Source organism: Panthera uncia (assembly GCF_023721935.1).
Source record: "Panthera uncia isolate 11264 chromosome D3 unlocalized genomic scaffold, Puncia_PCG_1.0 HiC_scaffold_8, whole genome shotgun sequence".
Lineage (NCBI taxonomy): Eukaryota > Metazoa > Chordata > Mammalia > Carnivora > Felidae > Panthera > Panthera uncia.
Genome location: NW_026057586.1, coordinates 50,814,904 through 50,822,494, shown reverse-complemented (window position 1 = coordinate 50,822,494; position 7,591 = coordinate 50,814,904). Strand labels below are relative to the sequence as shown.

Genomic DNA, 7,591 nt, shown 5'->3' with positions numbered 1-7,591 from the left:
CCAACAGGCACATGAAAAGATGCTCAACGTCACTCCTCATCAGGGAAATACAAATCAAAACCACACTCAGATATCACCTCACGCCAGTCAAAGTGGCCAAAATGAACAAATCAGGAGACTATAGATGCTGGCGAGGATGTGGAGAAACGGGAACCCTCTTGCACTGTTGGTGGGAATGCAAATTGGTGCAGCCACTCTGGAAAGCAGCGTGGAGGTTCCTCAGAAAATTAAAAATAGACCTACCCTATGACCCAGCAATGGCACTGCTAGGAATTTACCCAAGGGATACAGGAGGACTGATGCATAGGGGCACTTGTACCCCAATGTTTATAGCGGCACTCTCAACAATAGCCAAATTATGGAAAGAGCCTAAATGTCCATCAACTGATGAATGGATAAAGAAATTGTGGTTTATATACACAATGGAGTACTACATGGCAATGAGAAAGAACGAAATATGGCCCTTGTAGCAACGTGGATGGAACTGGAGAGTGTGATGCTATGTGAAATAAGCCATACAGAGAAAGACAGATACCATATCTTTTCACTCTTATGTGGATCCTGAGAAACAACAGAAACCCATGGAGGAGGGGAAGGAAAAAAAAAAAAAGAGGTTAGAGTGGGAGAGAGCCAAAGCATAAGAGACTCTTAAAAACTGAGAACAAACTGAGGGTTGATGGGGGGTGGGGGGAGGGGAGGGTGGGTGATGGGTATTGAGGAGGGCACCTTTTGGGATGAGCACTGGGTGTTGTATGGAAACCAATTTGACAATAAATTTCATATATTGAAAAAAAAACTCCCTTTAGCATTTCTTGTTTTGTTTTTTTTTTTAACATTTATTTTTTAGAGAGAGAGAGCGTGAGTGGGGAGAGGCAGAGAAAGAGGGAGACACAGAATCAGAAGCAGACTCCAGCTCTGAACTGTCAGCACAGAGTCCAACACAGGGCTCAAACCCACAAACCATGATATCATAATGTGACCGAAGTTGGACACTTAACTGATTGAGCCACACAGGTGTCCCATCTTTAGTATTTCTTCTAAAGCTGGTGGTGATGAACTCCCTTAACTTTTGTTTGCTCAGAAAATTCTTTATCCCTCCTTCATTTCTAAAGGACAGATTTGCTGGGTATAGTATTCTTGGCTGGCAGTTATTTTCTTTCAATATTTTCAATATGTCATCTCATTCTGTCCAGCCTTGAAATTTTCTGTTGAGAATTCTTCCAATAGTTTTATGGGGAGTTGCCTTGTACATAACTTCTATCTTTTTAGTTTGGGACCCAAATCACTCCAGAGTGTGCACTGAATCCCCTGGTCAGGGGAGGCCACCAGTTTTGCTCTTCGTATGGGGTAAGTCATGGGCTGTGCTCTCTGTCCAAATGCCATGAACATACAGCTGCTGACTAGGTGATACAACTTCCCATGTGCTCTGGTAAGTCTCCTTGGTTGGACAGGATGAAGGCTGTATTCAGGGATGAGTGAGGCTACAATTAGATTTCCTGCCTGGGTACAGTAGAAAAAGCAACTCTAAAGCTGGTAAAGCTCTTTGTCTGTTGTCTTAGCTCCAGCTGACCTACATCTCCAGTTCCTTGACTGAACTGGCCCACTGGCTTTGCTCTACAAACCATCTACTCTGCCAACCTCTTGGCTTAAGTGCCACTGGGCCACACACCTTCCAGGAGTTTTCTCTAGCCCTTCTGGCCACATGAGGCCAGAAAACACTCTCCTGTGGCTATGTCTCAGTTCCCTTGCCTGCATAGGCATTTAAAAAAATTCTTTAAGTGTGGTTTTCTTTAGATCTTTGAATATATTTATAATAGTTGCCTTGAAGTCTTTGTCTGCTAACTCCAACATCTGGGGTTTCCTCAAATATGGTTTCCATTGCTTGCTTTGTCTCTGTTGTGTATGGTGCCTGTTTCTTAGAATGTCTATATATCCCATATGCACACAAGTCAATTTTTGATACTGATCCCTTACACCTCAAGGCTTGTTGTTGTTGTTGCTCTTTACTTCCTTATTGTTCCCTTATTGTTTAGTGTCTTGGATGCACTAGTTTGATGAGATCTATTTCCTCTTAAATGTGCAGCCTCTGATGTCTCCTTGAAGGTCAGAACCTTGAGAATGTACATAGTTTTCCTGACTATTTGGGATGATTGTGTGTTTAGCTAAACTCTCTTTGACTTTCATTTTTGGTTATATTTTTTAAAATTCTTCCTTCCCCTCTCTCTCTCACTCTCTCTCAATAAATAAATAAATAAACATTTTTAAAAGGTGGGGGGGGGGGGCTGCCTGGGTAACTCAGTCAGTTAGGCATCTGACTCTTGGTTTCAGCTCAGATCATAAGCTTGTGGTTCATGTGTTTGAACCAGTGCATCAAGCTCTGCACTGACAGTGTGGAGCCTGCTTGGGCTTCTCTCTCTCCCTGTCTCTCTGCCCCTCACCTGCTCAACCTCTCTCTCTCTCTCTCTCTCTCTCTCTCTCTCTCTAAGATAAATTAAAAAACATTCTTTAAAAATTCTTTTTAAGTGTGGTTTCCTATACATCTTTGAATATATTTATAATAATTGCCTCGAAGTCTTTATCTGCTAACTAACATCTGGGATCCCCTCAAATATAATTTCCATTGCCTGATTTTCCCCCTTTGTGTCCTGTTTCTTTGAATGTCTGTAAATCCCAAATAGACTTTTTAAACTATGATGACAATGGGGGCACTTGGGTGGCTCAGTCGGTTAAGCATCCGACTTCAGCTCAGGTCATGATCTCACAGCTCGTGGGTTCTAGCCCTGTGTCGGTCTCTGGGCTGACAGCTCAAAACCTGAAGCCTGCTTCAGATTCTGTGTCTCCCTCTCTCTTTCTGCCCCTCCCCAGCTTATACTCTGTCTTTCTCTGTCAAAAATAAGTAAACATTAAAAAAAATTTTTAATTAAAATAAATAAATTAAATATGATGACAATATCTTACCAAATAGAGAATATCAACAAAGTAGAAACTATAAAGACAAAAGAATAGAAATTCTGGAGTTAACAAGTATAATAACCAAAAATGAAAATTTTACTAGAGTCTCTCAACAGCAGATTTGAGACAGCAGAAGAAAGAATCAGCAAACCTGAATACAGATTGATAGAACTTATACAATCTGTAAAACAGGGAAAAAAGAATAAAGTAAAATGAAGTCTCAAAAATGGTGGGACACTACTAAGCACACCAAACTATGTAAAATGGGAATACCATAAGAAAAACAGAAAAAAAACATTCCCAGATAAACAAGGACTGAGAGATTCTGTTGCTAGTTGACCCACCTTACAAGAAATACTGACAAAAATTCTTTATACTAAATCAAAGAGCCACCCATGCATGGATGGCTCAGTCAGTTAAGCATCCAACTTCAGCTCAGGTCATGATCTCACAACTCATGAGTTCGAGCTCCGCTTGGGCTCTGTGCTGACAGCTCTGAGCATGGAGCCTGCTTCAGATTCTGTGTCTCCCTTTCTCCCTGCACCTCCCCCACTCATGCTCAGTCTCTATCTCTCAAAAATAAAACATCAAAAAACAAACACACAAACAAAGGATGTCAGCAATTTGAAACTACGTGAGAAAAACAAAAAGTGTTGATAAAGGCAATTTTTCTGTAGGTAATTATAAAAGACAGTTTAATTGCATATTTCTTCACTTAACTATATAATTGTATCACTGGGCTTTATTATGTATAAATGCAATGTATTTGACAATTACAGCACAAAAGAGGTGGGCAAAAACAAAACTGTATTGATATAAGAAAATTACACCAGATGGTAACTCAAAGGCATAAAAAGAAATAGAAAGACCCATAAGTGGTAATAGAAGGCTAATATAACAAACTCTATAAATATACACATGTCCTTTTTTCTTGTTTCAGCTTAATTTAATTGTAGTTCTTCTTACCATTGAGGAGCAAAGAGGTGTTCCCATACATTCCTGTAATTGTAATGACCAAATGGGATAGCCACAGCACTTGCTACATCTGAGAAACCTTAGCATTTATATTATGTCATAAAAATTTATTCAAAGATTTATGTAGAACACAGATATATTTTCCCCCACATTATTCACCCAATTCCTAATTAACAAGCAAGTTCAGATATAAACACCACATAATTACAAGTGAATATAGCCATAGAATGGCATTTATTTGGTAAACATTAAAGCAAAACCCAATCATGATTTGCTATCAATAGGACTCATTTTTCTTTTTTTTTAATTTTTTTTTTTTTACGTTTATTTTTGAGACAGAGAGAGACAGAGCATGAACGGGGGAGGGGCAGACAGAGAGGGAGACACAGAATCAGAAGCAGGCTCCAGGCTCTGAGCCATCAGCCCAGAGCCCGACGCGGGGCTCGAACTCACGGTCTGTGAGATCATGACCTGAGCTGAAGTCAGACACTTAACCGACCGAGCCACCCAGGCGCCCCAGGACTCATTTTTCAAAGAACATTTTCTTCTGCTTTATCTCCACATATCCCTACATTTAAGAATACAACATGCTCTCCAGTAGAGCAAATAAGCTTTCTCCATTGAAAATGGAGAGAATGCCATCAGTCCCACCATGTAGGTTTTTCTCTTAGATCTGGTTTTTGTCACAATACACTACTTGTTCCCTATCATAAAAATCTGTCACATGGTGTCATGAATAATTTTGGCTTTCTTAGCTTTCTTTTAACATTATAGCATAATAATTTGGCAGTTTAGACTATTCATAGTTTAGTAAACAATTAAAATATAAATTCTCCAGACTTCCAAAGGAAGAAAAAATGTACTTAATCTAGAATTCCTCACCTCTCAGACAACATCTAACATGATGGGGACTATAAAAAACATTTATATGATTGTTAGTTCAGCATTTTGCACTTCAGGAAGTCTTTATACATACTTGACTAACTAGGATTTATTGGTATGATTTAAAATGGGTCCCCATGGAGTTGCATGACAAGAAAACACTGGTGGGAAATAGTATTGAGCAAACCAGCATAACTGTCATCTATTTGTTGCTGGAATCTAGAGATGCACAGGATCCATACACGAAAACAATAGAACCACTGAAGTCTTAATTCTGGGTGTGCATCGAATTAGTTATTGTGAGGCTTAACCTAGGTCCAGTGTGTAGAAGAGAGAATGACTTTAGTGGTGTATTAAATCCTCAGGTGTATATAAGGCAATTGTTAAATTATCATTAATAATGTTCAGGAACTTCTACAAACAGAATATTAAAACTGCATACATCCATATTGCAAAAATCTGTCACCAAAATTATCCCCAGGGACCTGTTCTTTGTTAGACCTACCAGTCTTCAATCTCACCATTTCAATAAGGAGAAATGGAAAAGCCTAAATTTGACAGTAACAGCACAAACAGGATGGCTAAGAACAAAGTTGTATCTGAGAAAGAAAATGGCACTAAATGGCTGATGTCCTCTTCTGGGATGTTCCACCACTAAATTCATCCTAGGACAGAAACAAGTGTTTCTTGTTTCTCCACACTGGTACTGATTGGTTTAAGTTGCCTCGGGTTTTATGGATCAAAATTGTCTCTATTTAAACTGTCCTTGAATGGAGACAATCAAGTTTAATCATTCCCCTCCTTCTTATAATACACATTTTCCAAAAAAATTTATCTAAAAAGTTGTAATTAAAGATAATGATAATAACTGCACTTACATTACATGGCAATTTTTCTCAAGTCCCTTAAATGCTTCTAGGTATATGGTAAATGTTTCATGTATTACCTCACTTAATAGTTCAAAACAATCATAAAAGAGAAGTGGTCCTATTTCCTTAGTTTTTACATATAAAGAAAGACTAAGTGACCTGCCAAAAGTCATGCAGCTAAGTGGTAGAACCAAGATCCCCAAACCCAGGCTGTCTGGGTCCATAATCTGCACGCTTACCTTTCTGCTATTCTGCCCCACAGGATATTTAAGCATCATATATTTAACTCTTAAACACAAGATGACTAAAGAAAAAACACAAACACATAAAATAAAAGATATCAAACAGTAAAAGTACGAGAGAAAGAAAACATAAATAGGAGGGTTGGATTTTAGAAACAGACACTATAGAATGTGTGCCCTCTCCCTCCTCCACTGGTAATGCCTCCTTCTGTCACTCTTGGTGCTACTTGTGTGTTGATTGGGTGTGGGCCCAGTACCTCTTTTGCTGAAGTGGCAGCTGTGACTTCCACACTTGCCATGGCCAAAGAAAAGCCCAACAAAGGAGTTAAGACTAAGGACAACGATCATATTAATTTGAAGGTGGTGAGACAGGATGGTTCTGTGGTGCAGTGTAAGATTAAGAGGCATACATCATCACTTAGTAAACTAATGAAAGCCTATTGTGAATGACAAGGTTTGTCAATGAGGCAGATCAGATTGCGATTTGATAGGCAGCTAATCAATGAAACAGACACACCTGCATAGTTGGAAATGGAGGATGAAGATAGTTGATGTGTTCTAGCAGCAGACGGGAGGTGTCAACTAAAAAGGGAAGTTGCTACTTTACTCCAGAACTCTGTTCCTCCAGACCAAGAATACATTCTCAAAGAGAAAACCGCAATTTGGTCCCACCACATCCTGATTACTACAGTATAGTTAATTCTTTCATTTCCCCTTCCCCATTCCTTTATTTTACATAAGGTAACTGTGTATGTACACAAGCATATTGCATTTTTTTAACTAAATGGCCAATGATGTTTTCATCAACATCACTTGGAGACGGGATGGGAAAAACTACCGGTTCTGTGAAAATACCCCCTTTCTCCATTAGTGGCATGCTCATTCAGCTCTTATCTTTATATCCCAATACGTTATTCTGCTCTCACTGTTTAACAAAAAAAAAAAAAAAAAAAGAACAACACAAAAATCCTTGCATGCCTTGTTTGATTGTAGAATTTTAAAGTTTTTCACTTATCATTGTAAAACAAGGACAATTTTAGAACGATTTTGTACATAGCTGTTACATGTAGGGCAATCTGTCTTTAAGTAGGGATAAATTATTCTAAAAGAAATGAAATCCAGATAGTTTTCCCTTCAAATCAAGAGTCCTCCTGGGTTTTTTTAATATAATTATTGTCAAATTGGTTTCCATACAACACACAGTGCTCATCCCAATAAGTGCCCTCTCCCTGTCCATCATCCACTTCCCCCTCTCTCCCACCCCCCATCTACCCTTAGGTTGTTCTCAGTCCTTAAGAGTCTCTTATGGTTTGCCTCCTCCCCTCCATGTAACTTTTTTTTCCCCCTTCCCCTCTCCCATGGTCTTCTCTTACATTTCTCAAGATCCACAAATGAGTGAAAACATATGGTATCTGTCTTTCTCTGCCTGGCTTATTTCACTTAGCATAATACCCTCCAGTTCCATCCACGTTGCTGCAAATGGCCAGATTTCATTCTTTCTCATTGCCAAGTAGTATTCCATTGTATATATAAACCACATCTACTTTATCCATTTGTCAGTTGATGGAAATTTAGGCTCTTTCCATAATTTGGCTATTGTTGAAAGTGCTGCTATAAACATTGGGGTACATGTGCCCCTATGCATCAGCACTCCTGTATCCTTTGGGCAGA

At 39.0% G+C, this 7,591-nt stretch overlaps 1 pseudogene; it reads left to right on the top strand.

Moving 5' to 3' along the window:
- Positions 1-6,217: 6,217 nt before the first annotated feature.
- LOC125914329 (small ubiquitin-related modifier 2-like) lies at positions 6,218-6,506 on the top strand (annotated as a pseudogene).
- Positions 6,507-7,591: the final 1,085 nt, after the last annotated feature.